Genomic DNA, 10,467 nt, shown 5'->3' on the forward strand with positions numbered 1-10,467 from the left:
CACACATTAAGCCCCCATCCTGTAGCATAAAGCTGCCTCCCTTTCTACTGTAGCCCCACTCAGCCAAAAGGGATCTTAATCTCACTGGCTGCATGGTAGCTGCATTTGTACTGATGTCACGAAATAACATCCAGTATACACAATAAATAGTTGGCATTAGAAAGGATATCCAACCATAGAACTATGCCAAAGCAGATACTGGAGCATAATGCAGTCTTTAAACCTTTCAGATCCCGTCAAAGCATGCAACCCATGATGATGATGATGATGAGGATGATAATGTGGTGGTGGTGGTGGTGAAAGTGGCAGCAGCAGTGGTGGAGTAATGGTGAGTTTGATGACAGAAGTAGACAGAAACATGGATGTTTAATGATGATGCTAATGATCATACATACTTGCACACACACACACACACACACACACACACACACACACACACACACACACACACACACACACACACACACACACACACACACGAACACACACACACACACACACACACACACACACACACACAAACACACACACACACACACACGTGAGTGCATGGGGGTACTTTATGCACAGGTTACATGTATATGTTAGAGGCACGCACTACTTTCTTGGAGTGGTTGGAATTAGAAAGGGCATCCAGTCATAGAAACCAAGCCAAATCAGATTGGAGCCTGGCACAGCTCTCTCGCTTACCTGTTCCAGTCAAACTATCTTAACCCATGTCAGCATGGGTTAAGATATGGACGCTAAATGATGATGATTATGACAATGTTAATATATAAACACAGTCTGTTGTGGAAATCAGCAGCCAACTGGACACTAATATGACCAGATAAATAGAGGAGAAAAAGGACAGGACATCTACAGATGTACAAGACCTTCAGATTTAAAGGATAATGGTTAAAAGAAGATACTTTCCTTCACAACTTTGCTACCAAGTAAGCGACTAGTCAAAATTTACTTTAAATTAAAAAGAGAAAGAGAACATACATACATACATACATACATATATATATATATATATATATATATATACATACATATTATATATATATATATATATATAATAATATTAGGGACAAAATCCAAAATTACAGGTAAAAACTCAATTAAAATCAATTTATGAAAAATTAAAATTAAATTGAGCTTTACAGAGTAAAATATATATAAATATATAGTTTTAGGGAAAAGAACCAATGTTCACACACACACACACACACACACATATATATATATATATATATATATATATATATATATATATATATATATATATATATATATATATATATATATATACGTATATATATATATATATAGGATAGCTGTTTACTCCTTATGCAGAGTCTGACCGCCTCCTGTATCCACACCTTAGATCCATCATGGCATCTGATGTGGCTTTTTAAACCAGACAATGTTTTGAAAAGACACCCACATAGAATGCATCTCCGATTTGGACCACCAAGATTTAAAGGATGATGGTTTAAAACAAGATAATTTCCTTCACAATATTGCTATCAAGTAGGTGGCTGATCAAAACTTACTCTCACTTAAAATGAGTATGAGAACACTCTCACACACACACGTGCACGCACGCACATACGCATACATACATACATACATACATACATACATACATACATACACACATGTATGCATACATACACAACATGGACACACAAACTCGCGCATACTCAGTTGCATTAGATGTAGTATATAGGCTATAAAATGTACTCAGAGCAAATTTGCTGCAGACAAAATGCAACAAGGGGAAGAACATAATTGATATCTGAATCATTTCCTTCTTTACATAGATTTTGGTAGTTCATTTAGATGAATGTTAGACCATATGTAACCATCACATCATCAGAGGAATTTATTTTTGAAAATTTTGCCATTATTTTGAAAGTGAATATTTTGATGTGATGACACTGATTGTTATTGTTGTTGTTGTTGTTGCTGGTGTTGGTGTTGGTGGTGGTGGTTGTTGTGCTAGTGACAAAGAGGATAATGATGACAATGATGATGATGATGATGTGGTAGTGTTTATGGTGGTGAAGATGATGATGAATATGATGATGGTTGTGGTGGTCATGAGGATGATGGAAATGGCTGTGATGATGGTGGTGGTGGTGGTGGTGATGGTGGCGGCGGCGGCGGCGGCGGCGGCGGCGGTGGTGGTGGTGGTGGTGGAGTAATGGTGAGTTTAATGACAGAACTAGAAGGAAACCACAGTGGGGTGGGGATGACAACAGTAACCTACTGTTACCACCACGACCACCACCACCACAAAAAAAAAGAAAACAAGGAAACAAAATTAAAAAATTAGAAATTCCAAACGTTTCCACTGACTTCCCATCCAACCCACAATTATAAATAAATAAATATATAAACAAATAAATATAAATATAAATACATAAATAAACAAACCTATTGCAAACTGAGAAAAATATTCTTGCTTTTCAAATAAATTCTCCAGAATTCTTCAAGAAATTTATTAATTAATAAATAACAAAAGAAAACAAAGAAAAAATAAAATAAAATAATCAATTATGTTCTTAACTGACCATGAAATTCTTGTTTCCTTTTTAGATTACATTAAATATAAATAATTATATTTTTGTTGTAGCTATTGTTGTTGTGTTGCTGCCGTTGTTGTTGTTGTTGTTGTTGTTGTTGTTGTTGTTGTTGTTGATTATGTTGCTGTTGTTGTTGTTCTTGCTGCTGCTGCTGTTGTTGTTGTTGTTGTTGTTGTTGTTGTTTTGTTTCTTTGCCCATTGGACTAGAGAAATCATAGTAATTATTATAATATCAATATAAGCTTTTATTATTTTTGGAATATATTGAAGAATTCCAAAATCTAAATTGGCAGCATTTATTAATATGTAATTCCTACTTATAGATCTCATATTGGTATTTACCTCTCAACTACTTGGCTTAGGAAAGTCAGTGACAAAGACTCCGTGTGGACGTTTGATGCTAGAAATAGGAGCCAAACATTTTCATATCATACAGCTTCTTACAATCATAATGAAAGAAAAACGGATGAAAACATTGTACAATGTAACCATGAGCTTAAAAAAAAAATTTTTTAAACTATAGGAGTGGCCATAACTGGCATGATTTTGATAACAGTCTTTTGGGATCGTAGTTTACCTGTAGTTAAACATCAACAATAAAAACAGTGAGAGCAACAACTGGATATGGTGCTTTAGTTCTTGGTTTATGATATGAAACAGATCAGAGATAAGCCTTCACCAGGATAGGACACTAGTCTATCACAGGCAACATTACCAAATGTGGTAATAAAGAATATAGTGTTGTGTACAGAAATACAACAGGGGATGAGAGATAAATCTTCGCCAGGTTAGGACACTAGTCTATCACAGGCAGCATTACCAGATGATCTTGTGGTACTGAGATAGACTGTGGCAATGAAGAATATAGTGTTGTGTACAGAAATACAACAGGGGATGAGAGATAAATCTTCGCCAGGTTAGGACACTAGTCTATCACAGGCAGCATTACCAGATGATCTTGTGGTACTGAGATAGACTGTGGCAATGAAGAATATAGTGTTGTGTACAGAAATACAACAGGGGATGAGAGATAAATCTTCGCTAGGTTAGGACACTAGTCTATCACAGGCAGCATTACCAGATGATCTTGTGGTACTGAGATAGACTGTGGCAATGAAGAATATAGTGTTGTGTACAGAAATACAACAGGGGATGAGAGATAAATCTTCACCAAAATAGGACACCTGTCTATCACAGGTCACATTACCGGGTGATCAGTACCAAATTAGTGATGATTATGATGACAGCAGTAATCATAAAGATGATGATAGTGATAATGAAGATAATAGTGGTGGTGATTTGGGGGTGGGGTGTTATGATGATGATAATAGTGGCAGTAGTGGTGAAGGTACATTTGATGAAGGTGATGGAGGGTGTGATGGTGGTAGTGCTATTCTTACTGATGATGGTGGTGGTGGTGGTGGTGGTGGTGGTGGTGATGGTTGTGGTGGTGATGATGGTGATTGCGATGGTGGTGGCGGTAGTAGTAGTAGTCATTGTCATCTTTGTCATTGCCATTGTCATGGTGTGGTTGTTATAACACAGAATATGCAGTTCTCCACTCCAAGATGTCTGTCTGAACAGTAGTAAACATCCCAACCACCACCAAAACCACTGCCTCAACCACCACCAACACCACTCCCACCTTCATCATTGCCCTCACCATCACAACCATTACCACCACTCCAAACCTCATCCAAAAACCACCAGCACCATCGCCACTACCATCATCATCATCATCATCATCATCATCATCATCATCATCATCACCAACAATGACAACAACAGCACCACCATTACTCCTATCACCAGCATTGTCCCTACCAGTACATTCATTCCCACCACCACCAGCACCACCGCCACCACTTTATACCCACTACCGCTGCCTTCTCTAATGCTTCCTCCGCTGCCTCCTCCGCTGCCTCCTCCGCTGCCTCCTCTGCTGCCACCTCTGCCAAAGCAACTGCCAGCATCACAATCACCACTGCTGTCACCACTGCCACCACTACCGCCACCGCTATCGCCACCACCGCCACCGCTATCGCCACCACTACCACCACCACCACCGCTATCGCCACCACTACCACCACCGCCACCGCTATCGCCACCACTACCACCACCACCACCGCTATCGCCACCACTACCACCACCGCCACCGCTATCGCCACCGCTATCACCACCACCGCCACCGCTATCGCCACCACCGCCACCGCTATCGCCACCACCGCCACCGCTATCGCCACCACCGCCACCGCTATCGCCACCACTACCACCACCGCCACCGCTATCGCCACCACCGCCACCGCTATCGCCACCACTGCCACCGCTGTCGTAGCTGCTACCACTGCCATCACCGCCACCACCACAAACACCACCACCATCATCTCTCCACCGTCTCCACTTTTGTAGTTATAATAGTTGTAATTGTTGCTTTTGTTGTTGTTGTTTTGTTTGTTCTTTTGCAAGATGGGTGGCAGTGAGAGTGGATTTTGTAGATGAAAGGTAAAGCGTCATCTCAGTGGTATTAATATTTGCGATTGTCTAAAACACTTTTTCCTTTCTCATTTTCCTCTTCCTTTTTTTTTTTTCCTCCCAACATAATTATTTCTAATTAGCTTTTTTTCTTTCTTTCTTCTTTATTTTTTTTAATGATGTTCTCTGCATTAATTATGTTAACACCAACATAAATACCATCTACTTATTTGTATTTCTCATGAAATTCCTGATACGGGTGGAGTGGGGGTAGGGTAGGGTGGGGGTACAGGGACAGGGGTTCAGCAAGAGGAAACATCAGTAATTAAAAAGAAAGTAATTAAAAAAAAAAGAGCAATAATTTTTCTAAATTTCAAATAATGTCTAATTATTAAACATCATTGAACATTGTTAAACTTAGTTGAACATTTTAGGCATTTAAAAAAAAAAAAAATATATATATATATATATATACGCAAAAATATGTTTAACAATCTTTAAACTTAACAAGTGATTAACACTGCAGTTACAACAACAGCAACACCTGCAGCAGCAGCAGCAGCAGTAACAGCAGCAACAATAACAGCATCTCTCAATTATGCATTGTTATCAGAGATCGAAAATGTGGCAGGTGGTGGTGGTGGTGGTGGTAGTGGTGGTGGTGGTGGTGGTGGTGGTGGTGGTGGTGGTGGTGGTGGTGGTGGTGGTGGTGGTTTTGGTGGTGGTTTTGGTGGTGGTGGTGGTGGAGGTGGTGGTTTTGATGGTGCTGGTGGGGGGATGGTAGTGGTTTTGGTGGTGGTGGTGGTGTTGGTGGTGGTGGTGTTGGTGGAGGTGGTGGTGGTTTTGGTGGTGGTGGTAGTGGAGGTGGTGGTGGTTTTGGTGGTGATGTTGGTGGTAGTGGTGATTGTGGTGGTGGTGGTGGTTCCAGTGGTGGTGGTGGTGGTGGTGGTGATTACCTGCAACAGGTGATAAGAGAAGTGGGAATACAGGATGCAATGTTGAGTGGTGCAATGATTGCTTAGTTTGGATGGTCTGCCCTATGATCTTTACTTTTTTATATAACAGACTTATTTGTCAGGTCTCTTATAAGATATCTACCATAACTAGCAGCAGAACAAGAGAGTTCCTAATATTGTGAGTCAACATTGCTATGAAAATAAAGAGGACCAAACAGAAAATTTTAGGTTCATAATGTTACTGAATGCAGATTTCAAAATTTTGGCCATGGTGTTAGTAAATAAGTTAGTACATATTACCAACTGATTGGTAATATACAAACATGTGCTATCCCAAGTATATCTATCCATGACAACTTCCATCTCATATGATACATCACACATACAGTGGGAGAAGAACTTACCTTGCATTTGTAAAATGGTTCCCTGATGATAAAATTATATGTATAAACCAGCATCTCTTACTCCTTTGGAGTAGAGTGCATATAATTTTTGAAACATGTGTAGGAATTAAAGGAACTTATTGATTACATGTGTTTTGTTTCATTTATTATTATTCTATATATATATATATATATATATATTATATATAGGAATTTCACATGCTTATCCAGCCTTGGAAAATATCCTGCTGTATGTCAATGACTGTATGGGAGCTCTGAAATGCATGTTATGAGGTTATTACCCAGATTATATAAAACACACACACACACACACACACATACACACACACACACACACACACACACATATGTTAAATAAAATGAGACAACAAAGCCAAGGCAGTGTAAAATTTCTAGGACATTTATAAAGAGAGAGGTAGTCTTACAGCTGTTTCAGGGATATAAAAGATATCGCATCATCAGAGATGATATAAGCGAGTTAAATAGAAGGAAATAGAGTTCAGTATCAGAAGTTATTTTGGAAAGGGAGAAATACAAGAAGTATAAAGGGAAATATGAGGATAAAAATAATAATGTATTTTAAATGTTACAGTTGCAGTTCCATTATCCAAGGAATGTGCTGTGTAGAATAGGTAAAAAGGTTTCTTGTCCATGGTATTCCAATGGGAGTTCATATTTTGTTATTACAAATGGATAATGTGGAGACATAAATTCCATGTGCTTTTCATTCAAAGTGGTCTTGTACATATATACACACATACACATATTTTCTTTTGTATCGTAGTATATATTCTCTGTTTTGTAGAATGATACATTAAAGAGCATTTTTTATGAGAACTACTGGATTAGTTGAATCCATATATTGTGACATAAATACACACACACACACATACACACACATGACTGAGTTTCGTTCAGTTTCCACCTACCAAATTCACTTGGCCAACCCAAAGCTACAATAGAGGACACTTGCCCAAGGTGTCACACAGTGGAACTGAACCCTGAATTATGATTTCTTTCACAAGTAGATAGGAGACATTGAAATCATGCAGTCTAGTGTTTAAAGTTAGTCAGCTGGACCCATAATTATCACATAATGAGTCTGATTCCTGGACAGGGAACTTAACTTTTCACGTTACTTCATTCCAGCTGAATATGAGGCATATCAGCTATAGAGTGGGGCCTTGCAGGCAACTGATCCAAACACTTGTTAATGCAAGGTGACTAAGGTAAACTGAACAATGATAGGGGAGGTAACTAAAGAGATGTTTCTGTTTTGTTGAGATCTCAACAGCAAACAAGATTAATACAATATATTTCCCAAGAAATTGAAATCAATTTAAGAAGCAAGAATGTTTGTTTCAAACGTTTTATCCCTATATTTGACATTTAATATCATTTTAATTAACCCAGTTCTTTTTTTGTCTTTCTTTTTTTTTATATTATAAATGCTTCCCTTTGTTTCTACTCTTTTTATGTTAAAGCCACGACCACCACTGAATATTCCCTGCATGCACTAATAAATACTTGGCTAAAGTATTTATAACTTCAACATTGTTTTTGGTTTTTGTTGTTCCTGCTGTTCTGTTGCTAGTACTGCTGCTGTTGCTAGAGCTGCTGCAGCTGCTGTAGCTGGTGCTGTAGACGTTTTGTTCTTGGCAAAATCTCTGAAAGATAACCGGGTTTTCATCGATTTGCAATGAATATCTTCCATAATCACGGATGTTAACACCAAGGACTTTCTGAGAGTTGTTTTTAATTCTTTAGCATTGAGATTCCTCTGTCAAATGTAATGCTTATTTATTCACATTGTATTGAATTAATCATATGTTATCTCATATCTTCAAGGTTTCAATGATGTATCATTTACTTTCAGAATTATATTGTAGGATAAATGTGAGAGGCCACATCTGGCTGGTTTGAACATAAAAGAGTATTTGGGATGGACATGTCCAGTTTAAATACTAAAAGATTAATGTACTTCTAAAAATTTCAAAATAACATGACTTTATATATCTGTCTGTCTGTCTGTCTGTCTGTCTGTCTGTCTGTCTGTCTGTCTGTCTGTCTGTCTGTCTGTCTGCCTGCCTGCCTGCCTGCCTGCCTGCCTGCCTGTCTGTCTGTCTGTCTGTCTGTCTGTCTGTCTATCTATCTATCTATCTATCTATCTATCTATCTATCTATCTATCTATCTATCTATCTATATATATATATATATATATATATATATATCTTTCCTTTCCTGAGCGTCCAATAATACTATCCATATCACGTCCTCACTTTGTTGTTTTTTTGTTTTTTTGTTATTGTTTTTTGAACTATATATATATATATATATATATTTCTTTTATTCTTTTACTTGTTTCAGCCATTTGACTGCGGCCATGCTGAAGCACCACCTTTAGTCAAACAAATTGACCCTGGGATTTATTCTTTGTAAGCCTAGTACTTATTCTATCAGTCTCTTTTGCCCAACCACTAAGTTACGAAGACACACACAAATACACACACACACACACACACGCACACGCATACACACACACAAATACACACACACACGCGCACACACACACATACACACACACACACATACACACACACACGCACACACACACACACACACACACACACACACACATTCTTTCCATTTCTGTCTACTAAATCCACTCACAAGGATTTGGTTGGCCTGAGGCTAAAGAAGAAGACACTTACCCAAGGTGCCACACAGTGGGACTGAACTCAGAACCATGTGGTTGGGACTATATGTCTATAAGGAATGCTACGTACTCCATGCTATCTCAATGGAATATACGAGGGGGTGCTAAAAAGTTCCTGGCTTTAGGTAAAAGAAAATACAGGAGGATCAGTTAAGTATGACTTTATTTAACATATCCCCCTCTCAGATTCACACACTTATTGCAGCAGCCTTCCAGTTTTTCTGAGCCCTGTAAAAGAACTGGGAAGATTGGACCTCCTACCAGGCCTTTCGTTGATGCCAGGAACTATTCAGCACCTCCTCCTATATATTTTGAAATATAGAAATGGATGATAATGTACAAATACGCCCCTGCATGCTGCATTTTTGTAAATGTTAGTGAAGAAAGGCAGCACTCAGTCAAAAAGGATCTTTGTCTTGTGAACAACATGGTTATCTCACTAGTGCTGGTGCCATGAAAAAAGCACTTTGTATACTGGCATTAGGAAGAGCATCCAGTCATAGAAATCATGGCAATGCAGACTCTGGAGCATGTTGCAGTTAGATCCTGTGAAACCATCCATATATATATTCTTTAATTATTTTACTTGTTTCCGTCATTTGACTGCGGCCATGCAGGAGCACCACCTGTATATATATATATATATATATATATATATATATATATATATATATATACAAGAGTAAGCACATAAATGTGCAACAAGGTAGAAAAAAGAGTACTGAAATATCAGAGGTAGAGTAATATGCTTTATTTAAAAGCAGCAGAAATATAACAAAAAACTGTTACTCAGAGTTTCACGTTCCCGTTCATCAGACAGTTTTGTTAGAAAAATCTAACAAAACTGTCCAATGAACGGGAATGTGAAAATCCGAGTAACAGTTTTTTGTTATATTTCTGCTGTTTAAAATAAAATATATATATATATATATATATATATATATATATATATATATATATGTATATATACATACAAATACATATATATATATATATATATATATATATATATATATATAGCCATCTGGTTTCACCAGTCCTCAGTCAAATCGTCCAACCCATGCTAGCATGGAAAGCAGACGTTAAACGGTGATGATGACGATGATGATGATGATGATATATATATATATATATATATATATATATATATATATATATATATATATATATGTATGTATGTATGTATATTTAAATAATATTTCTGAATTATATAATCGACTCAAATGTGCATAATCATATCAAATAATTATAATTCATTTTAAGTTTAGAACAATAATGAGACTTGTTTTACGGTTATGTAAACAAGATAAATTAGAAAATATAAACTATAAATAACAATAAA

General features: G+C 37.4%; 1 long non-coding RNA gene across 1 annotated transcript in view; it reads left to right on the forward strand.

The window, feature by feature from the left end:
* The window catches only part of LOC149132207 (uncharacterized), a 37,069-nt gene that overhangs the window by 20,814 nt on the left and 5,788 nt on the right, over positions 1-10,467 (forward strand). Inside the window, exon 2 of the long non-coding RNA XR_016244786.1 lies at positions 8,777-8,844. This is a non-coding gene — a long non-coding RNA (uncharacterized LOC149132207). The remainder of the gene's footprint in view (positions 1-8,776; positions 8,845-10,467) is intronic.

Source organism: Octopus bimaculoides, chromosome Z, assembly GCF_046866305.1.
Source record: "Octopus bimaculoides isolate indiv1 chromosome Z, ASM4686630v1, whole genome shotgun sequence".
Taxonomy (NCBI): Eukaryota; Metazoa; Mollusca; class Cephalopoda; order Octopoda; family Octopodidae; genus Octopus; species Octopus bimaculoides.